Source organism: Heptranchias perlo, chromosome 35 (assembly GCF_035084215.1).
Source record: "Heptranchias perlo isolate sHepPer1 chromosome 35, sHepPer1.hap1, whole genome shotgun sequence".
NCBI classification, from domain to species: domain Eukaryota; kingdom Metazoa; phylum Chordata; class Chondrichthyes; order Hexanchiformes; family Hexanchidae; genus Heptranchias; species Heptranchias perlo.
The window spans coordinates 12,235,394-12,257,676 of NC_090359.1; the positions used below are offsets into that span (position 1 = coordinate 12,235,394).

At 42.0% G+C, this 22,283-nt stretch overlaps 13 non-coding genes across 13 annotated transcripts; 10 read left to right on the top strand and 3 right to left on the bottom strand.

The window, feature by feature from the left end:
- The first annotated feature begins 1,038 nt into the window (after positions 1-1,038).
- Positions 1,039-1,110, top strand: trnad-guc (transfer RNA aspartic acid (anticodon GUC)). Its single transcript has one exon. It is a non-coding gene; the product is annotated as a tRNA-Asp (tRNA).
- A 1,023-nt stretch (positions 1,111-2,133) lies between these two features.
- trnad-guc (transfer RNA aspartic acid (anticodon GUC)) lies at positions 2,134-2,205 on the bottom strand. Its single transcript has one exon. It is a non-coding gene; the product is annotated as a tRNA-Asp (tRNA).
- Positions 2,206-3,180: 975 nt separating this feature from the next.
- On the top strand, positions 3,181-3,252 carry trnad-guc (transfer RNA aspartic acid (anticodon GUC)). The gene has a single exon. It is a non-coding gene; the product is annotated as a tRNA-Asp (tRNA).
- A 2,052-nt stretch (positions 3,253-5,304) lies between these two features.
- Positions 5,305-5,376, top strand: trnad-guc (transfer RNA aspartic acid (anticodon GUC)). Its single transcript has one exon. It is a non-coding gene; the product is annotated as a tRNA-Asp (tRNA).
- A 2,066-nt stretch (positions 5,377-7,442) lies between these two features.
- trnad-guc (transfer RNA aspartic acid (anticodon GUC)) lies at positions 7,443-7,514 on the top strand. The gene has a single exon. It is a non-coding gene; the product is annotated as a tRNA-Asp (tRNA).
- A 1,981-nt stretch (positions 7,515-9,495) lies between these two features.
- Positions 9,496-9,567, top strand: trnad-guc (transfer RNA aspartic acid (anticodon GUC)). The gene has a single exon. It is a non-coding gene; the product is annotated as a tRNA-Asp (tRNA).
- Positions 9,568-11,538: 1,971 nt separating this feature from the next.
- On the top strand, positions 11,539-11,610 carry trnad-guc (transfer RNA aspartic acid (anticodon GUC)). The gene has a single exon. It is a non-coding gene; the product is annotated as a tRNA-Asp (tRNA).
- A 2,056-nt stretch (positions 11,611-13,666) lies between these two features.
- Positions 13,667-13,738, top strand: trnad-guc (transfer RNA aspartic acid (anticodon GUC)). Its single transcript has one exon. It is a non-coding gene; the product is annotated as a tRNA-Asp (tRNA).
- Positions 13,739-14,761: 1,023 nt separating this feature from the next.
- On the bottom strand, positions 14,762-14,833 carry trnad-guc (transfer RNA aspartic acid (anticodon GUC)). Its single transcript has one exon. It is a non-coding gene; the product is annotated as a tRNA-Asp (tRNA).
- A 961-nt stretch (positions 14,834-15,794) lies between these two features.
- On the top strand, positions 15,795-15,866 carry trnad-guc (transfer RNA aspartic acid (anticodon GUC)). The gene has a single exon. It is a non-coding gene; the product is annotated as a tRNA-Asp (tRNA).
- A 2,066-nt stretch (positions 15,867-17,932) lies between these two features.
- trnad-guc (transfer RNA aspartic acid (anticodon GUC)) lies at positions 17,933-18,004 on the top strand. Its single transcript has one exon. It is a non-coding gene; the product is annotated as a tRNA-Asp (tRNA).
- A 1,023-nt stretch (positions 18,005-19,027) lies between these two features.
- trnad-guc (transfer RNA aspartic acid (anticodon GUC)) lies at positions 19,028-19,099 on the bottom strand. Its single transcript has one exon. It is a non-coding gene; the product is annotated as a tRNA-Asp (tRNA).
- Positions 19,100-20,052: 953 nt separating this feature from the next.
- Positions 20,053-20,124, top strand: trnad-guc (transfer RNA aspartic acid (anticodon GUC)). Its single transcript has one exon. It is a non-coding gene; the product is annotated as a tRNA-Asp (tRNA).
- Positions 20,125-22,283: the final 2,159 nt, after the last annotated feature.

The following is a 22,283-nucleotide window of genomic DNA, read 5'->3' on the forward strand; positions in this document are numbered from 1 at the left end:
CTAAATCCCGGTCTCCCGCGTGACAGGCGGGGATACTCACCACCACACTAACGAGGAACTGTTACATTGATCTTGCACTCATCCCAGATGGTGTTAGACATGCTTCACGTATCAGTGCATTACTTTTAACTATTTATTTGATGACAGTTTGTTTCATTTTCCACTTGCCACTGTTGAAAGAACCCTTTACATTTCCATCTCTTTGTGAGACAACGACAACTGACTCTGTCTTTCTTTCTTTTTTTTCCTCTCTTATCGTGGTGAGTTGCCCCGCCTTCGTCCGGGGTTCAATACCCCGACTGGGAGGTAGCATTTTACAGACGCTAACTTTTAATTTTATGTCTTCGCCGACCTTCTTCCTAAACAAAAACTACAGAGCAAAAAAACAGGTGATTGTCACTTTCAGAATATTATTGTACGGAGACTATTTGAGGACTGGATGCAGAGCAATTGTGATTTTTACGAACTGGTGGGTTCGGTGACAGATTCGAAATTCATTCATTTCCCCCGCGCAGGTTCAAATCTGACAGACTTCAGATCCCGTCATTCATCAACCTGTTTCATCTCTGCGTTTCAAAATTCAACAAGTTTCTTGTAGAATTAATAATTCTTAAGTGAATTAAAATTCCACAGCATTGAGTACGTCGAGTTTTATGCTCATTTTAATTGATCTGCAAGATTTCACGAAATCTACGACAGAAATGGAACAAAAATCAGCCAAATTATCCATATTCTGACTCTCAGTATTTCTGAGTCAATCCATGTGTATGTGTGTCTGTGTCTGTCTGTCTGTGTGTCTGTCTGTGTATGTGCCTCATATTTTCTATATTTTCCTGAGAAGATCTGTCTCTTTCTGTCTCACTCTCTCCCGCGTTACCCACACCATGATCCAACATGAGATGGAAAAGTGGTCGGTAATTCTTCTTTCAACAGTGGTCCGTGGAAAGTTAAACAAACTGTCATCAAATGAACAGTTCAAACAGATTCACTGAAACGTGAAGCATCTGTGGTGAATATACGGCAAATGTCTGCACGAATTCCTCGTTAGTATAGTGGTGAGTATCCCCGCCTGTCACGCGGGAGACCGGGGTTCAATTCCCCGACGAGGAGGTTATTGCTGCTTTCGAAGCTTCACTTTCATTTATCTGCAATATTGGATGTTGAAAATACAATGAAAAACTGACTCGGCCTTTCCCACTTCCACAAATTGATTTCACAGCGATTTTAAAAATCTGCTCTCTGCCTCACGCTTCAGCTCGATGTGAGAACCACAATGATGGGCAAGAAATGAAACGCAGAATCGCGCTGTCACCAGAGAGAGACAGGTCTCGGAACAGGCGCAGACATGAAAGATCTCACATACAGCAATGAAAAGGATGCATGTTTCAGTGAATCTATTTTAACGACTTCTTTGATGACAATTTGATTAACTTTCCACATGCCACTGTTGAAAGAAGACTTACTTTCTATCTCTTTGTTAGTCAAGGTCCAGAGAAAAATTATTTGGGGAGCAGGTTAAAAGTGACAGATAGAAAGAAAGAGAGGGACACTCAGAAACGCATATAACAAGTGAGACAGACATAGTCATATTCACACATACACAAACACACACATTCCGAGCTACATAAACACTCGCACACAGACATATACACACACCAATAACCTGAAAGTAACACAGGACTACTTGACAAACAGTGGAAGCAGCATGCTGTAGACAGAGCTAAACGATCCCACAAACAACGGATCAGATCAAAGCTCTGCAGTCCTGCCACACCCATTTGTGAATGATGGTGGATAATTAAACAACTAATGGGAAGAGGCTCTATGAACATCCCCATCCTCAATGATGGTAAAGCCCAGCACGTGAGTGCAAAGTTTTAGAAACCGTCTTCAGCCAGAAGTGCCGAGTGGATGATCCATCTCGGCCTCCTCCCGAAATCGCCAACATCACAGAAACCAGTCGAACATCGAGGTGAAGAGTGAAGCTGAGAGCAGATTTTAAAACCGCTGGAATATCAGTGAAATTAAATCGGGGAAAGTGGGAAACTCCGAGTCAGTTTTACACTGTATATTCCGCATCGAATATTAGAGATAAATGAGAGAAAAAGCTTTCAAAGGCGGCAAAAGTTTAATCTCCCCGTCGGGGAATTGAACCCCGGTCTCCCGCGTGACAGGCGAGGATACTCACCACTATACTAACGAGGAACTGCTGCATTGACTGTGCACTCATCCCAGATGGTGTTAGACATGCTTCACGTATCAGTGCATTTCTTTTAACTATTTATTTGATGACAGTTTGTTTCATTTTCCACGGGCCACTCTTGAAAGAACCATTTACATTTCCATCTCTTTGTTAGACAACGACAACTGACTCTGTCTTTCTTTCGTTCTTTCTTTCTCTCTTATCGTGGTGAGTTGCCCCACCTTCGTCCGGGGTTTAATACCCCGACTGGGAGGTAGCAGTTTTCAGACGCTAACTTTTAATTTTATGTCTTCGCCGACCTTCTTCCTAAACAAAAACTACAGAGCAAATAAACAGGTGATTGTCACTTTCAGAATATTATTGTACGGAGACTATTTGAGGACTGGATGCAGAGCAATTGTGATTTTTACTAACTGGTGGGTTAGGTGACAGATTCGAAATTCATTCATTTCCCCCGCGTAGGTTCAAATCTGACAGACTTCAGATCCCGTCATTCATCAACCTGTTTCATCTCTGCGTTTCAAAATTCAACAAGTTTCTTGTAGAATGAATAATTCTTAAGTGAATTAAAATTCCACAGCATTGAGTACCTCGAGTTTTATGCTCATTTTAATTGATCTGCAAGATTTCACGAAATCTACGACAGAAATGGAACAAAAATCAGCCACATTATCCATATTCTGACTCTCAGTATTTCTGAGTCAATCCATGTGTATGTGTGTCTGTTTCTGTGTGTCTGTGTCTGTCTGTCTGTGTATGTGCCTCATATTTTCTATACTTTCCTGAGAAGATCTGTCTCACTCTCTCCCGCGTTACCCACATCATGATCCAACATGAGATGGAAAAGTGGTCGGTAATTCTTCTTTCAACAGTGGTCCGTGGAAAGTTAAACAAACTGTCATCAAATGAACAGTTCAAACAGATTCACTGAAACGTGAAGCATCTGTGGTGAATATACGGCAAATGTCTGCACGAATTCCTCGTTAGTATAGTGGTGAGTATCCCCGCCTGTCACGCGGGAGACCGGGGTTCAATTCCCCGACGAGGAGGTTATTGCTGCTTTCGAAGCTTCACTTTCATTTATCTGCAATATTGGATGTTGAAAATACAATGAAAAACTGACTCGGCCTTTCCCACTTCCACAAATTGATTTCACAGCGATTTAAAAAATCTGCTCTCTGCCTCACGCTTCAGCTCGATGTGAGAACCGCAATGATGGGCAAGAAATGAAACGCAGAATCGCGCTGTCACCAGAGAGAGACAGGTCTCGGAACAGGCGCAGACATGAAAGATCTCACATACAGCAATCAAAAGGATGCATGTTTCAGTGAATCTATTTTAACTACTTCTTTGATGACAATTTGATTAACTTTCCACATGCCACTGTTGAAAGAAGACTTACTTTCTATCTCTTTGTTAGTCAAGGTCCAGAGAAAAATTATTTGGGGAGCAGGTTAAAAGTGACAGATAGAAAGAAAGAGAGGGACACTCAGAAACGCATATAACAAGTGAGACAGACATAGTCATATTCACACATACACAAACACACACATTCCGAGCTACATAAACACTCGCACACAGACATATATACACACCAATAACCTGAAAGTAACACAGGACTACTTGACAAACAGTGGAAGCAGCATGCTGGAGACAGAGCGAAACGATCCCACAAACAACGGATCAGATCAAAGCTCTGCAGTCCTGCCACACCCATTTGTGAATGATGGTGGATAATTAAACAACTAATGGGAAGAGGCTCTATGAACATCCCCATCCTCAATGATGGTAAAGCCCAGCGTGTGAGTGCAAAGTTTTAGAAACCGTCTTCAGCCAGAAGTGCCGAGTGGATGATCCATCTCGGCCTCCTCCCGAAATCCCCAACATCACAGAAACCAGTCGAACATCGAGGTGAAGAGTGAAGCTGAGAGCAGATTTTAAAACCGCTGGAATATCAGTGAAATTAAATCGGGGAAAGTGGGAAACTCCGAGTCAGTTTTACACTGTATATTCCGCATCGAATATTAGAGATAAATGAGAGAAAAAGCTTTAAAAGGCGGCAAAAGTTTAATCTCCCCGTCGGGGAATTGAACCCCGGTATCTCGAGAGGCGGGGACACTCACCACTATACTAACGAGGAACTGCTGCGTTGACTGTGCACTCATCCCAGATGGTGTTAGACATGCTTCACGTATCAGTGCATTTCTTTTAACTATTTATTTGATGACAGTTTGTTTCATTTTCCACGGGCCACTCTTGAAAGAACCATTTACATTTCCATCTCTTTGTTAGACAACGACAACTGACTCTGTCTTTCTTTCGTTCTTTCTTTCTCTCTTATCGTGGTGAGTTGCCCCACCTTAGTCCGGGTTTTAATACCCCGACTGGGAGGTAGCAGTTTTCAGACGCTAACTTTTAATTTTATGTCTTCGCCGACCTTCTTCCTAAACAAAAACTACAGAGCAAAAAAACAGGTGATTGTCACTTTCAGAATATTATTGTACGGAGACTATTTGAGGACTGGATGCAGAGCAATTGTGATTTTTACTAACTGGTGGGTTAGGTGACAGATTCGAAATTCATTCATTTCCCCCGCGCAGGTTCAAATCTGACAGACTTCAGATCCCGTCATTCATCAACCTGTTTCATCTCTGCGTTTCAAAATTCAACAAGTTTCTTGTAGAATTAATAATTCTTAAGTGAATTAAAATTCCACAGCATTGAGTACCTCGAGTTTTATGCTCATTTTAATTGATCTGCAAGATTTCACGAAATCTACGACAGAAATGGAACAAAAATCAGCCAAATTATCCATATTCTGACTCTCAGTATTTCTGAGTCAATCCATGTGTATGTGTGTCTGTGTCTGTCTGTCTGTGTATGTGCCTCATATTTTCTATACTTTCCTGAGAAGATCTGTCTCACTCTCTCCCGCGTTACCCACACCATGATCCAACATGAGATGGAAAAGTGGTCGGTAATTCTTCTTTCAACAGTGGTCCGTGGAAAGTTAAACAAACTGTCATCAAATGAACAGTTCAAACAGATTCACTGAAACGTGAAGCATCTGTGGTGAATATACGGCAAATGTCTGCACGAATTCCTCGTTAGTATAGTGGTGAGTATCCCCGCCTGTCACGCGGGAGACCGGGGTTCAATTCCCCGACGAGGAGGTTATTGCTGCTTTCGAAGCTTCACTTTCATTTATCTGCAATATTGGATGTTGAAAATACAACGAAAAACTGACTCGGCCTTTCCCACTTCCACAAATTGATTTCACAGCGATTTTAAAACACTGCTCTCTGCCTCACGCTTCAGCTCGATGTGAGAACCACAATGATGGGCAAGAAATGAAACGCAGAATCGCGCTGTCATCAGCCCGAAACAGAGAGAGACAGGTCTCGGAACAGGCGCAGACATGAAAGATCTCACATACAGCAATGAAAAGGATGCATGTTTCAGTGAATCTATTTTAACTACTTCTTTGATGACAATTTGATTAACTTTCCACATGCCACTGTTGAAAGAAGACTTACTTTCTATCTCTTTGTTAGTCAAGGTCCAGAGAAAAATTATTTGGGGAGCAGGTTAAAAGTGACAGATAGAAAGAAAGAGAGGGACACTCAGAAACGCATATAACAAGTGAGACAGACATAGTCATATTCACACATACACAAACACACACATTCCGAGCTAGATAAACACTCGCACACAGACATATACACACACCAATAACCTGAAAGTAACACAGGACTACTTGACAAACAATGGAAGCAGCATGCTGTAGACAGAGCTAAACGATCCCACAAACAACGGATCAGATCAAAGCTCTGCAGTCCTGCCACACCCATTTGTGAATGATGGTGGATAATTAAACAACTAATGGGAAGAGGCTCTATGAACATCCCCATCCTCAATGATGGTAAAGCCCAGCGTGTGAGTGCAAAGTTTTAGAAACCGTCTTCAGCCAGAAGTGCCGAGTGGATGATCCATCTCGGCCTCCTCCCGAAATCCCCAACATCACAGAAACCAGTCGAACATCGAGGTGAAGAGTGAAGCTGAGAGCAGATTTTAAAACCGCTGGAATATCAGTGAAATTGAATCGGGGAAAGTGGGAAACTCCGAGTCAGTTTTACACTGTATATTCCGCATCGAAAATTAGAGATAAATGAGAGAAAAAGCTTTAAAAGGCGGCAAAACTTTAATCTCCCCGTCGGGGAATTGAACCCTGGTCTCCCGCGTGACAGGCGGGGATACTCACCACTATACTAACGAGGAACTGCTGCATTGACTGTGCACTCATCCCAGATGGTGTTAGACATGCTTCACGTATCAGTGCATTTCTTTTAACTATTGATTTGATGACAGTTTGTTTCATTTTCCACGGGCCACTCTTGAAAGAACCATTTACATTTCCATCTCTTTGTTAGACAACGACAACTGACTCTGTCTTTCTTTCGTTCTTTCTTTCTCTCTTATCGTGGTGAGTTGCCCCACCTTAGTCCGGGGTTTAATACCCCGACTGGGAGGTAGCAGTTTTCAGACGCTAACTTTTAATTTTATGTCTTCGCCGACCTTCTTCCTAAACAAAAACTACAGAGCAAAAAAACAGGTGATTGTCACTTTCAGAATATTATTGTACGGAGACTATTTGAGGACTGGATGCAGAGCAATTGTGATTTTTACTAACTGGTGGGATAGGTGACAGATTCGAAATTCATTCATTTCCCCCGCGCAGGTTCAAATCTGACAGACTTCAGATCCCGTCATTCATCAACCTGTTTCATCTCTGCGTTTCAAAATTCAACAAGTTTCTTGTAGAATGAATAATTCTTAAGTGAATTAAAATTCCACAGCATTGAGTACCTCGAGTTTTATGCTCATTTTAATTGATCTGCAAGATTTCACGAAATCTACGAAAGAAATGGAACAAAAATCAGCCAAATTATCCATATTCTGACTCTCAGTATTTCTGAGTCAATCCATGTGTATGTGTGTCTGTGTCTGTCTGTCTGTGTGTGTGCCTCATATTTTCTATATTTTCCTGAGAAGATCTGTCTCACTCTCTCCCGCGTTACCCACATCATGATCCAACATGAGATGGAAAAGTGGTCGGTAATTCTTCTTTCAACAGTGGTCCGTGGAAAGTTAAACAAACTGTCATCAAATGAACAGTTCAAACAGATTCACTGAAACGTGAAGCATCTGTGGTGAATATACGGCAAATGTCTGCACGAATTCCTCGTTAGTATAGTGGTGAGTATCCCCGCCTGTCACGCGGGAGACCGGGGTTCAATTCCCCGACGAGGAGGTTATTGCTGCTTTCGAAGCTTCACTTTCATTTATCTGCAATATTGGATGTTGAAAATACAATGAAAAACTGACTCGGCCTTTCCCACTTCCACAAATTGATTTCACAGCGATTTAAAAAATCTGCCCCCTGCCTCACGCTTCAGCTCGATGTGAGAACCACAATGATGGGCAAGAAATGAAACGCAGAATCGCGCTGTCACCAGCCCGAAACAGAGAGAGACAGGTCTCGGAACAGGCGCAGACATGAAAGATCTCACATACAGCAATGAAAAGGATGCATGTTTCAGTGAATCTATTTTAACGACTTCTTTGATGACAATTTGGTTAACTTTCCACATGCCACTGTTGAAAGAAGACTTACTTTCTATCTCTTTGTTAGTCAAGGTCCAGAGAAAAATTATTTGGGGAGCAGGTTAAAAGTGACAGATGGAAAGAAAGAGAGGGACACTCAGAAACGCATATAACAAGTGAGACAGACAGAGTCATATTCACACATACACAAACACACACATTCCGAGCTACATAAACACTCGCACACAGACATATACACACACCAATAACCTGAAAGTAACACAGGACTACTTGACAAACAGTGGAAGCAGCATGCTGTAGACAGAGCTAAACGATCCCACAAACAACGGATCAGATCAAAGCTCTGCAGTCCTGCCACACCCATTTGTGAATGATGGTGGATAATTAAACAACTAATGGGAAGAGGCTCTATGAACATCCCCATCCTCAATGATGGTAAAGCCCAGCGTGTGAGTGCAAAGTTTTAGAAACCGTCTTCAGCCAGAAGTGCCGAGTGGATGATCCATCTCGGCCTCCTCCCGAAATCCCCAACATCACAGAAACCAGTCGAACATCGAGGTGAAGAGTGAAGCTGAGAGCAGATTTTAAAACCGCTGGAATATCAGTGAAATTAAATCGGGGAAAGTGGGAAACTCCGAGTCAGTTTTACACTGTATATTCCGCATCGAATATTAGAGATAAATACTCACCACTATACTAACGAGGAACTGCTGCGTTGACTGTGCACTCATCCCAGATGGTGTTAGACATGCTTCACGTATCAGTGCATTTCTTTTAACTATTTATTTGATGACAATTTGTTTCATTTTCCACGGGCCACTCTTGAAAGAACCATTTACATTTCCATCTCTTTGTTAGACAACGACAACTGACTCTGTCTTTCTTTCGTTCTTTCTTTCTCTCTTATCGTGGTGAGTTGCCCCACCTTAGTCCGGGGTTTAATACCCCGACTGGGAGGTAGCAGTTTTCAGACGCTAACTTTTAATTTTATGTCTTCGCCGACCTTCTTCCTAAACAAAACCTACAGAGCAAAAAAACAGGTGATTGTCACTTTCAGAATATTATTGTACGGAGACTATTTGAGGACTGGATGCAGAGCAATTGTGATTTTTACTAACTGGTGGGTTAGGTGACAGATTCGAAATTCATTCATTTCCCCCGCGCAGGTTCAAATCTGACAGACTTCAGATCCCGTCATTCATCAACCTGTTTCATCTCTGCGTTTCAAAATTCAACAAGTTTCTTGTCGAATTAATAATTCTTAAGTGAATTAAAATTCCACAGCATTGAGTACCTCGAGTTTTATGCTCATTTTAATTGATCTGCAAGATTTCACGAAATCTACGACAGAAATGGAACAAAAATCAGCCAAATTATCCATATTCTGACTCTCAGTATTTCTGAGTCAATCCATGTGTATGTGTGTCTGTGTCTGTCTGTCTGTGTATGTGCCTCATATTTTCTATATTTTCCTGAGAAGATCTGTCTCACTCTCTCCCGCGTTACCCACATCATGATCCAACATGAGATGGAAAAGTGGTCGGTAATTCTTCTTTCAACAGTGGTCCGTGGAAAGTTAAACAAACTGTCATCAAATGAACAGTTCAAACAGATTCACTGAAACGTGAAGCATCTGTGGTGAATATACGGCAAATGTCTGCACGAATTCCTCGTTAGTATAGTGGTGAGTATCCCCGCCTGTCACGCGGGAGACCGGGGTTCAATTCCCCGACGAGGAGGTTATTGCTGCTTTCGAAGCTTCACTTTCATTTATCTGCAATATTGGATGTTGAAAATACAATGAAAAACTGACTCGGCCTTTCCCACTTCCACAAATTGATTTCACAGCGATTTTAAAAATCTGCTCTCTGCCTCACGCTTCAGCTCGATGTGAGAACCACAACGATGGGCAAGAAATGAAACGCAGAATCGCGCTGTCACCAGAGAGAGACAGGTCTCGGAACAGGCGCAGACATGAAAGATCTCACATGCAGCAATGAAAAGGATGCATGTTTCAGTGAATCTATTTTAACTACTTCTTTGATGACAATTTGATTAACTTTCCACATGCCACTGTTGAAAGAAGACTTACTTTCTATCTCTTTTTTAGTCAAGGTCCAGAGAAAAATTATTTGGGGAGCAGGTTAAAAGTGACAGATAGAAAGAAAGAGAGGGACACTCAGAAACGCATATAACAAGTGAGACAGACATAGTCATATTCACACATACACAAACACACACATTCCTAGCTATATAAACACTCGCACACATACATATACACACACCAATAACCTGAAAGTAACACAGGACTACTTGACAAACAGTGGAAGCAGCATGCTGTAGACAGAGCTAAACGATCCCACAAACAACGGATCAGATCAAAGCTCTGCAGTCCTGCCACACCCATTTGTGAATGATGGTGGATAATTAAACAACTAATGGGAAGAGGCTCTATGAACATCCCCATCCTCAATGATGGTAAAGCCCAGCGTGTGAGTGCAAAGTTTTAGAAACCGTCTTCAGCCAGAAGTGCCGAGTGGATGATCCATCTCGGCCTCCTCCCGAAATCCCCAACATCACAGAAACCAGTCGAACATCGAGGTGAAGAGTGAAGCTGAGAGCAGATTTTAAAACCGCTGGAATATCAGTGAAATTAAATCGGGGAAAGTGGGAAACTCCGAGTCAGTTTTACACTGTATATTCCGCATCGAATATTAGAGATAAATACTCACCACTATACTAACGAGGAACTGCTGCGTTGACTGTGCACTCATCCCAGATGGTGTTAGACATGCTTCACGTATCAGTGCATTTCTTTTAACTATTTATTTGATGACAATTTGTTTCATTTTCCACGGGCCACTCTTGAAAGAACCATTTACATTTCCATCTCTTTGTTAGACAACGACAACTGACTCTGTCTTTCTTTCGTTCTTTCTTTCTCTCTTATCGTGGTGAGTTGCCCCACCTTAGTCCGGGGTTTAATACCCCGACTGGGAGGTAGCAGTTTTCAGACGCTAACTTTTAATTTTATGTCTTCGCCGACCTTCTTCCTAAACAAAACCTACAGAGCAAAAAAACAGGTGATTGTCACTTTCAGAATATTATTGTACGGAGACTATTTGAGGACTGGATGCAGAGCAATTGTGATTTTTACTAACTGGTGGGTTAGGTGACAGATTCGAAATTCATTCATTTCCCCCGCGCAGGTTCAAATCTGACAGACTTCAGATCCCGTCATTCATCAACCTGTTTCATCTCTGCGTTTCAAAATTCAACAAGTTTCTTGTAGAATTAATAATTCTTAAGTGAATTAAAATTCCACAGCATTGAGTACCTCGAGTTTTATGCTCATTTTAATTGATCTGCAAGATTTCACGAAATCTACGACAGAAATGGAACAAAAATCAGCCAAATTGTCCATATTCTGACTCTCAGTATTTCTGAGTCAATCCATGTGTATGTGTGTCTGTGTCTGTCTGTCTGTGTATGTGCCTCATATTTTCTATATTTTCCTGAGAAGATCTGTCTCACTCTCTCCCGCGTTACCCACATCATGATCCAACATGAGATGGAAAAGTGGTCGGTAATTCTTCTTTCAACAGTGGTCCGTGGAAAGTTAAACAAACTGTCATCAAATGAACAGTTCAAACAGATTCACTGAAACGTGAAGCATCTGTGGTGAATATACGGCAAATGTCTGCACGAATTCCTCGTTAGTATAGTGGTGAGTATCCCCGCCTGTCACGCGGGAGACCGGGGTTCAATTCCCCGACGAGGAGGTTATTGCTGCTTTCGAAGCTTCACTTTCATTTATCTGCAATATTGGATGTTGAAAATACAATGAAAAACTGACTCGGCCTTTCCCACTTCCACAAATTGATTTCACAGCGATTTTAAAAATCTGCTCTCTGCCTCACGCTTCAGCTCGATGTGAGAACCACAATGATGGGCAAGAAATTAAACGCAGAATCGCGCTGTCACCAGAGAGAGACAGGTCTCGGAACAGGCGCAGACATGAAAGATCTCACATGCAGCAATGAAAAGGATGCATGTTTCAGTGAATCTATTTTAACTACTTCTTTGATGACAATTTGTTTAACTTTCCACATGCCACTGCTGAAAGAAGACTTACTTTCTATCTCTTTGTTCGTCAAGGTCCAGAGAAAAATTATTTGGGGAGCAGGTTAAAAGTGACAGATAGAAAGAAAGAGAGGGACACTCAGAAACGCATATAACAAGTGAGACAGACATAGTCATATTCACACATACACAAACACACACATTCCGAGCTACATAAACACTCGCACACAGACATATACACACACCAGTAACCTGAAAGTAACACAGGACTACTTGACAAACAGTGGAAGCAGCATGCTGTAGACAGAGCTAAACGATCCCACAAACAACGGATCAGATCAAAGCTCTGCAGTCCTGCCACACCCATTTGTGAATGATGGTGGATAATTAAACAACTAATGGGAAGAGGCTCTATGAACATCCCCATCCTCAATGATGGTAAAGCCCAGCGTGTGAGTGCAAAGTTTTAGAAACCGTCTTCAGCCAGAAGTGCCGAGTGGATGATCCATCTCGGCCTCCTCCCGAAATCCCCAACATCACAGAAACCAGTCGAACATCGAGGTGAAGAGTGAAGCTGAGAGCAGATTTTAAAACCGCTGGAATATCAGTGAAATTAAATCGGGGAAAGTGGGAAACTCCGAGTCAGTTTTACACTGTATATTCCGCATCGAATATTAGAGATAAATGAGAGAAAAAGCTTTAAAAGGCGGCCAAAGTTTAATCTCCCCGTCGGGGAATTGAACACCGGTCTCCCGCGTGACAGGCGGGGATACTCACCACTATACTAACGAGGAACTGCTGCGTTGACTGTGCACTCATCCCAGATGGTGTTAGACATGCTTCACGTATCAGTGCATTTCTTTTAACTATTTATTTGATGACAGTTTGTTTCATTTTCCACGGGCCACTCTTGAAAGAACCATTTACATTTCCATCTCTTTGTTAGACAACGACAACTGACTCTGTCTTTCTTTCGTTCTTTCTTTCTCTCTTATCGTGGTGAGTTGCCCCACCTTAGTCCGGGGTTTAATACCCCGACTGGGAGGTAGCAGTTTTCAGACGCTAACTTTTAATTTTATGTCTTCGCCGACCTTCTTCCTAAACAAAACCTACAGAGCAAAAAAACAGGTGATTGTCACTTTCAGAATATTATTGTACGGAGACGATTTGAGGACTGGATGCAGAGCAATTGTGATTTTTACTAACTGGTGGGTTAGGTGACAGATTCGAAATTCATTCATTTCCCCCGCGCAGGTTCAAATCTGACAGACTTCAGATCCCGTCATTCATCAACCTGTTTCATCTCTGCGTTTCAAAATTCAACAAGTTTCTTGTAGAATTAATAATTCTTAAGTGAATTAAAATTCCACAGCATTGAGTACCTCGAGTTTTATGCTCATTTTAATTGATCTGCAAGATTTCACGAAATCTACGACAGAAATGGAACAAAAATCAGCCAAATTATCCATATTCTGACTCTCAGTATTTCTGAGTCAATCCATGTGTATGTGTGTCTGTGTCTGTCTGTCTGTGTATGTGCCTCATATTTTCTATATTTTCCTGAGAAGATCTGTCTCACTCTCTCCCGCGTTACCCACATCATGATCCAACATGAGATGGAAAAGTGGTCGGTAATTCTTCTTTCAACAGTGGTCCGTGGAAAGTTAAACAAACTTTCATCAAATGAACAGTTCAAACAGATTCACTGAAACGTGAAGCATCTGTGGTGAATATACGGCAAATGTCTGTACCAATTCCTCGTTAGTATAGTGGTGAGTATCCCCGCCTGTCACGCGGGAGACCGGGGTTCAATTCCCCGACGAGGAGGTTATTGCTGCTTTCGAAGCTTCACTTTCATTTATCTGCAATATTGGATGTTGAAAATACAATGAAAAACTGACTCGGCCTTTCCCACTTCCACAAATTGATTTCACAGCGATTTTAAAAATCTGCTCTCTGCCTCACGCTTCAGCTCGATGTGAGAACCACAATGATGGGCAAGAAATGAAACGCAGAATCGCGCTGTCACCAGAGAGAGACAGGTCTCGGAACAGGCGAAGACATGAAAGATCTCACATGCAGCAATGAAAAGGATGCATGTTTCAGTGAATCTATTTTAACTACTTCTTTGATGACAATTTGATTAACTTTCCACATGCCACTGTTGAAAGAAGACTTACTTTCTATCTCTTTGTTAGTCAAGGTCCAGAGAAAAATTATTTGGGGAGCAGGTTAAAAGTGACAGATAGAAAGAAAGAGAGGGACACTCAGAAACGCATATAACAAGTGAGACAGACATAGTCATATTCACACATACACAAACACACACATTCCGAGCTACATAAACACTCGCACACAGACATATACACACACCAATAACCTGAAAGTAACACAGGACTACTTGACAAACAGTGGAAGCAGCATGCTGTAGACAGAGCTAAACGATCCCACAAACAACGGATCAGATCAAAGCTCTGCAGTCCTGCCACACCCATTTGTGAATGATGGTGGATAATTAAACAACTAATGGGAAGAGGCTCTATGAACATCCCCATCCTCAATGATGGTAAAGCCCAGCGTGTGAGTGCAAAGTTTTAGAAACCGTCTTCAGCCAGAAGTGCCGAGTGGATGATCCATCTCGGCCTCCTCCCGAAATCCCCAACATCACAGAAACCAGTCGAACATCGAGGTGAAGAGTGAAGCTGAGAGCAGATTTTAAAACCGCTGGAATATCAGTGAAATTAAATCGGGGAAAGTGGGAAACTCCGAGTCAGTTTTACACTGTATATTCCGCATCGAATATTAGAGATAAATGAGAGAAAAAGCTTTAAAAGGCGGCCAAAGTTTAATCTCCCCGTCGGGGAATTGAACCCCGGTCTCCCGCGTGACAGGCGGGGATACTCACCACTATACTAACGAGGAACTGCTGCGTTGACTGTGCACTCATCCCAGATGGTGTTAGACATGCTTCACGTATCAGTGCATTTCTTTTAACTATTTATTTGATGACAATTTGTTTCATTTTCCACGGGCCACTCTTGAAAGAACCATTTACATTTCCATCTCTTTGTTAGACAACGACAACTGACTCTGTCTTTCTTTCGTTCTTTCTTTCTCTCTTATCGTGGTGAGTTGCCCCACCTCAGTCCGGGGTTTAATACCCCGACTGGGAGGTAGCAGTTTTCAGACGCTAACTTTTAATTTTATGTCTTCGCCGACCTTCTTCCTAAACAAAAACTACAGAGCAAAAAAACAGGTGATTGTCACTTTCAGAATATTATTGTACGGAGACTATTTGAGGACTGGATGCAGAGCAATTGTGATTTTTACTAACTGGTGGGTTAGGTGACAGATTCGAAATTCATTCATTTCCCCCGCGCAGGTTCAAATCTGACAGACTTCAGATCCCGTCATTCATCAACCTGTTTCATCTCTGCGTTTCAAAATTCAACAAGTTTCTTGTCGAATTAATAATTCTTAAGTGAATTAAAATTCCACAGCATTGAGTACCTCGAGTTTTATGCTCATTTTAATTGATCTGCAAGATTTCACGAAATCTACGACAGAAATGGAACAAAAATCAGCCAAATTATCCATATTCTGACTCTCAGTATTTCTGAGTCAATCCATGTGTATGTGTGTCTGTGTCTGTCTGTCTGTGTATGTGCCTCATATTTTCTATATTTTCCTGAGAAGATCTGTCTCACTCTCTCCCGCGTTACCCACATCATGATCCAACATGAGATGGAAAAGTGGTCGGTAATTCTTCTTTCAACAGTGGTCCGTGGAAAGTTAAACAAACTGTCATCAAATGAACAGTTCAAACAGATTCACTGAAACGTGAAGCATCTGTGGTGAATATACGGCAAATGTCTGCACGAATTCCTCGTTAGTATAGTGGTGAGTATCCCCGCCTGTCACGCGGGAGACCGGGGTTCAATTCCCCGACGAGGAGGTTATTGCTGCTTTCGAAGCTTCACTTTCATTTATCTGCAATATTGGATGTTGAAAATACAATGAAAAACTGACTCGGCCTTTCCCACTTCCACAAATTGATTTCACAGCGATTTTAAAAATCTGCTCTCTGCCTCACGCTTCAGCTCGATGTGAGAACCACAATGATGGGCAAGAAATGAAACGCAGAATCGCGCTGTCACCAGCCCGAAACAGAGAGAGACAGGTCTCGGAACAGGCGCAGACATGAAAGATCTCACATACAGCAATGAAAAGGATGCATGTTTCAGTGAATCTATTTTAACTACTTCTTTGATGACAATTTGATTAACTTTCCACATGCCATTGTTGAAAGAAGACTTACTTTCTATCTCTTTGTTAGTCAAGGTCCAGAGAAAAATTATTTGGGGAGCAGGTTAAAAGTGACAGATAGAAAGAAAGAGAGGGACACTCAGAAACGCATATAACAAGTGAGACAGACATAGTCATATTCACACATACACAAACACACACATTCCGAGCTACATAAACACTCGCACACAGACATATACACACACCAATAACCTGAAAGTAACACAGGACTACTTGACAAACAGTGGAAGCAGCATGCTGTAGACAGAGCTAAACGATCCCACAAACAACGGATCAGATCAAAGCTCTGCAGTCCTGCCACACCCATTTGTGAATGATGGTGGATAATTAAACAACTAATGGGAAGAGGCTCTATGAACATCCCCATCCTCAATGATGGTAAAGCCCAGCGTGTGAGTGCAAAGTTTTAGAAACCGTCTTCAGCCAGAAGAGCCGAGTGGATGATCCATCTCGGCCTCCTCCCGAAATCCCCAACATCACAGAAACCAGTCGAACATCGAGGTGAAGAGTGAAGCTGAGAGCAGATTTTAAAACCGCTGGAATATCAGTGAAATTAAATCGGGGAAAGTGGGAAACTCCGAGTCAGTTTTACACTGTATATTCCGCATCGAATATTAGAGACAAATGAGAGAAAAAGCTTTAAAAGGCGGCCAAAGTTTAAACACCCCGTCGGGGAATTGAACCCCGGTCTCACGCGTGACAGGCGGGGATACTCACCACTATACTAACGAGGAACTGCTGCGTTGACTGTGCACTCATCCCAGATGGTGTTAGACATGCTTCACGTATCACTGCATTTCTTTTAACTATTTATTTGATGACAGTTTGTTTCATTTTCCACGGGCCACTCTTGAAAGAACCATTTACATTTCCATCTCTTTGTTAGACAACGACAACTGACTCTGTCTTTCTTTCGTTCTTTCTTTCTCTCTTATCGTGGTGAGTTGCCCCACCTTAGTCCGGGGTTTAATACCCCGACTGGGAGGTAGCAGTTTTCAGACGCTAACTTTTAATTTTATGTCTTAGCCGACCTTCTTCCTAAACAAAAACTACAGAGCAAAAAAACAGGTGATTGTCACTTTCAGAATATTATTGTACGGAGACTATTTGAGGACTGGATGCAGAGCAATTGTGATTTTTACTAACTGGTGGGTTAGGTGACAGATTCGAAATTCATTCATTTCCCCCGCGCAGGTTCAAATCTGACAGACTTCAGATCCCGTCATTCATCAACCTGTTTCATCTCTGCGTTTCAAAATTCAACAAGTTTCTTGTAGAATTAATAAATCTTAAGTGAATTAAAATTCCACAGCATTGAGGACCTCGAATTTTATGCTCATTTTAATTGATCTGCAAGATTTCACGAAATCTACGACAGAAATGGAACAAAAATCAGCCAAATTATCCATATTCTGACTCTCAGTATTTCTGAGTCAATCCATGTGTATGTGTGTCTGTGTCTGTCTGTCTGTGTATGTGCCTCATATTTTCTATATTTTCCTGAGAAGATCTGTCTCACTCTCTCCCGCGTTACCCACATCATGATCCAACATGAGATGGAAAAGTGGTCGGTAATTCTTCTTTCAACAGTGGTCCGTGGAAAGTTAAACAAACTGTCATCAAATGAACAGTTCAAACAGATTCACTGAAACGTGAAGCATCTGTGGTGAATATACGGCAAATGTCTGCACGAATTCCTCGTTAGTATAGTGGTGAGTATCCCCGCCTGTCACGCGGGAGACCGGGGTTCAATTCCCCGACGAGGAGGTTATTGCTGCTTTCGAAGCTTCACTTTCATTTATCTGCAATATTGGATGTTGAAAATACAATGAAAAACTGACTCGGCCTTTCCCACTTCCACAAATTGATTTCACAGCGATTTTAAAAATCTGCTCTCTGCCTCACGCTTCAGCTCGATGTGAGAACCACAATGATGGGCAAGAAATTAAACGCAGAATCGCGCTGTCACCAGAGAGAGACAGGTCTCGGAACAGGCGCAGACATGAAAGATCTCACATGCAGCAATGAAAAGGATGCATGTTTCAGTGAATCTATTTTAACGACTTCTTTGATGACAATTTGATTAACTTTCCACATGCCACTGCTGAAAGAAGACTTACTTTCTATCTCTTTGTTCGTCAAGGTCCAGAGAAAAATTATTTGGGGAGCAGGTTAAAAGTGACAGATAGAAAGAAAGAGAGGGACACTCAGAAACGCATATAACAAGTGAGACAGACATAGTCATATTCACACATACACAAACACACACATTCCGAGCTACATAAACACTCGCACACAGACATATACACACACCAATAACCTGAAAGTAACACAGGACTACTTGACAAACAGTGGAAGCAGCATGCTGTAGACAGAGCTAAACGATCCCACAAACAACGGATCAGATCAAAGCTCTGCAGTCCTGCCACACCCATTTGTGAATGATGGTGGATAATTAAACAACTGATGGGAAGAGGCTCTATGAACATCCCCATCCTCAATGATGGTAAATCCCAGCGTGTGAGTGCAAAGTTTTAGAAACCGTCTCCAGCCAGAAGTGCCGAGTGGATGATCCATCTCGGCCTCCTCCCGAAATCCCCAACATCACAGAAACCAGTCGAACATCGAGGTGAAGAGTGAAGCTGAGAGCAGATTTTAAAACCGCTGGAATATCAGTGAAATTAAATCGGGGAAAGTGGGAAACTCCGAGTCAGTTTTACACTGTATATTCCGCATCGAATATTAGAGATAAATGAGAGAAAAAGCTTTAAAAGGCGGCGAAAGTTTAATCTCCCCGTCGGGGAATTGAACCCCGGTCTCCCGCGTGACAGGCGGAGATACTCACCACTATACTAACGAGGAACTGCTGCATTGACTGTGCACTCATCCCAGATGGTGTTAGACATGCTTCACGTATCAGTGCATTTCTTTTAACTATTTATTTGATGACAGTTTGTTTCATTTTCCACGGGCCACTCTTGAAAGAACCATTTACATTTCCATCTCTTTGTTAGACAACGACAACTGACTCTGTCTTTCTTTCGTTCTTTCTTTCTCTCTTATCGTGGTGAGTTGCCCCACCTCAGTCCGGGGTTTAATACCCCGACTGGGAGGTAGCAGTTTTCAGACGCTAACTTTTAATTTTATGTCTTCGCCGACCTTCTTCCTAAACAAAAACTACAGAGCAAAAAAACAGGTGATTGTCACTTTCAGAATATTATTGTACGGAGACTATTTGAGGACTGGATGCAGAGCAATTGTGATTTTTACTAACTGGTGGGTTAGGTGACAGATTCGAAATTCATTCATTTCCCCCGCGCAGGTTCAAATCTGACAGACTTCAGATCCCGTCATTCATCAACCTGTTTCATCTCTGCGTTTCAAAATTCAACAAGTTTCTTGTCGAATTAATAATTCTTAAGTGAATTAAAATTCCACAGCATTGAGGACCTCGAGTTTTATGCTCATTTTAATTGATCTGCAAGATTTCACGAAATCTACGACAGAAATGGAACAAAAATCAGCCAAATTATCCATATTCTGACTCTCAGTATTTCTGAGTCAATCCATGTGTCTGTGTCTGTCTGTCTGTGTTTGTGCCTCATATTTTCTATATTTTCCAGAGAAGATCTGTCTCACTCTCTCCCGCGTTACCCACATCATGATCCAACATGAGATGGAAAAGTGGTCGGTAATTCTTCTTTCAACAGTGGTCCGTGGAAAGTTAAACAAACTGTCATCAAATGAACAGTTCAAACAGATTCACTGAAACGTGAAGCATCTGTGGTGAATATACGGCAAATGTCTGCACGAATTCCTCGTTAGTATAGTGGTGAGTATCCCCGCCTGTCACGCGGGAGACCGGGGTTCAATTCCCCGACGAGGAGGTTATTGCTGCTTTCGAAGCTTCACTTTCATTTATCTGCAATATTGGATGTTGAAAATACAACGAAAAACTGACTCGGCCTTTCCCACTTCCACAAATTGATTTCACAGCGATTTTAAAAATCTGCTCTCTGCCTCACGCTTCAGCTCGATGTGAGAACCACAATGATGGGCAAGAAATGAAACGCAGAATCGCGCTGTCACCAGCCCGAAACAGAGAGAGACAGGTCTCGGAACAGGCGCAGACATGAAAGATCTCACATGCAGCAATGAAAAGGATGCATTTTTCAGTGAATCTATTTTAACTACTTCTTTGATGACAATTTGATTAACTTTCCACATGCCACTGTTGAAAGAAGACTTACTTTCTATCTCTTTGTTAGTCAAGGTCCAGAGAAAAATTATTTGGGGAGCAGGTTAAAAGTGACAGATAGAAAGAAAGAGAGGGACACTCAGAAACGCATATAACAAGTGAGACAGACATAGTCATATTCACACATACACAAACGCACACATTCCGAGCTACATAAACACTCGCACACAGACATATACACACACCAATAACCTGAAAGTAACACAGGACTACTTGACAAACAGTGGAAGCAGCATGCTGTAGACAGAGCTAAACGATCCCACAAACAACGGATCAGATCAAAGCTCTGCAGTCCTGCCACACCCATTTGTGAATGATGGTGGATAATTAAACAACTAATGGGAAGAGGCTCTATGAACATCCCCATCCTCAATGATGGTAAAGCCCAGCGTGTGAGTGCAAAGTTTTAGAAACCGTCTTCAGCCAGAAGTGCCGAGTGGATGATCCATCTCGGCCTCCTCCCGAAATCCCCAACATCACAGAAACCAGTCGAACATCGAAGTGAAGAGTGAAGCTGAGAGCAGATTTTAAAACCGCTGGAATATCAGTGAAATTAAATTGGGAAAAGTGGGAAACTCCGAGTCAGTTTTACACTGTATATTCCGCATCCAATATTGGAGATGAATGAGAGAAAAAGCTTTTAAAGGCGGCGAAACTTTAATCTCCCCGTCGAGGAATTGAAACCCGGTCTCCCGCAGTGACAGGCGGGGTTACTCACCACTATACTAACGAGGAACTGCTGCATTGACTGTGCACTCATCCCAGATGGCGTTAGACATGCTTCATGTATCAGTGCATTTCTTTTCACTATTTACTTGATGACAGTTTGTTTCATTTTCCACGGGCCACTCGAGAAAAAATCTTTTACATTTCCATCTCTTTTTTAGACAACGACAACTGACTCTGTCTTTCTTTCGTTCTTTCTTTCTCTCTTATCGTGGTGAGTTGCCCCACCTTCGTCCGGGGTTTAATTCCCCGGCAGGGGGGAAGCATTTTTAAGACACCATCTTTTAATTTTGTGTCTTCGGCTCGCTTCTTCTTACAAAACTACAGAGAAAAATAGAACAGAAGAAAAAATTAAACAGGTGATTGTCACTTTCAGAACATGATTGAACGGAGACGGGTTGGGGGCTGGATGCACGGTGTGTTACCGAGCGATCAATCATTGCGATTTTAACTAAGCAGTGGTTAAGGTGATAAATTTGAAATCCATCGTTAGATTTGCACCTACACCTAGTTTAAAATGGGTTCCTCAGTGATATCAATAAACCGATAACAACCCCGAAACCCCAGCGGGTATATTTGTTCCGATACTTCGTGACGGTCTCAATTTCCATTGAAATTTTCAATCAGCAAATCCCAGCGGTTGTTTTGAGTTTGACAAACTAATTTATGTACTTGACTGGTTCCTGGAAATGATCAAAATGGGGTTTTCCTTACCCATACAGATATATAAATAAACACATTCGGTCATTTCGCAAAAGACAGTTGGATAAATAAATAAATCGCAGTATCTGTGGAGAGATACTCGCTTTCCCGGGGCGTCATTGTGCACTTTGATTGATACTTCACGTTATTCACATCTTACACTCGCAACACCTCAGGACTTTGCAGATTTGAGCAGAGTTCAGCGAGCAATGCAAAATTCATCCACCGTGGCTTCGGATTGGACCGAGGCCCAGGACTTCTGGATGAAGACAAGGAAGGAACCAACACATCAAACGGTAAATGTAATAATGGCGCGGATGGGATAAAAACCATGCGTGCAGAGCACAGTGGATTAGGAAT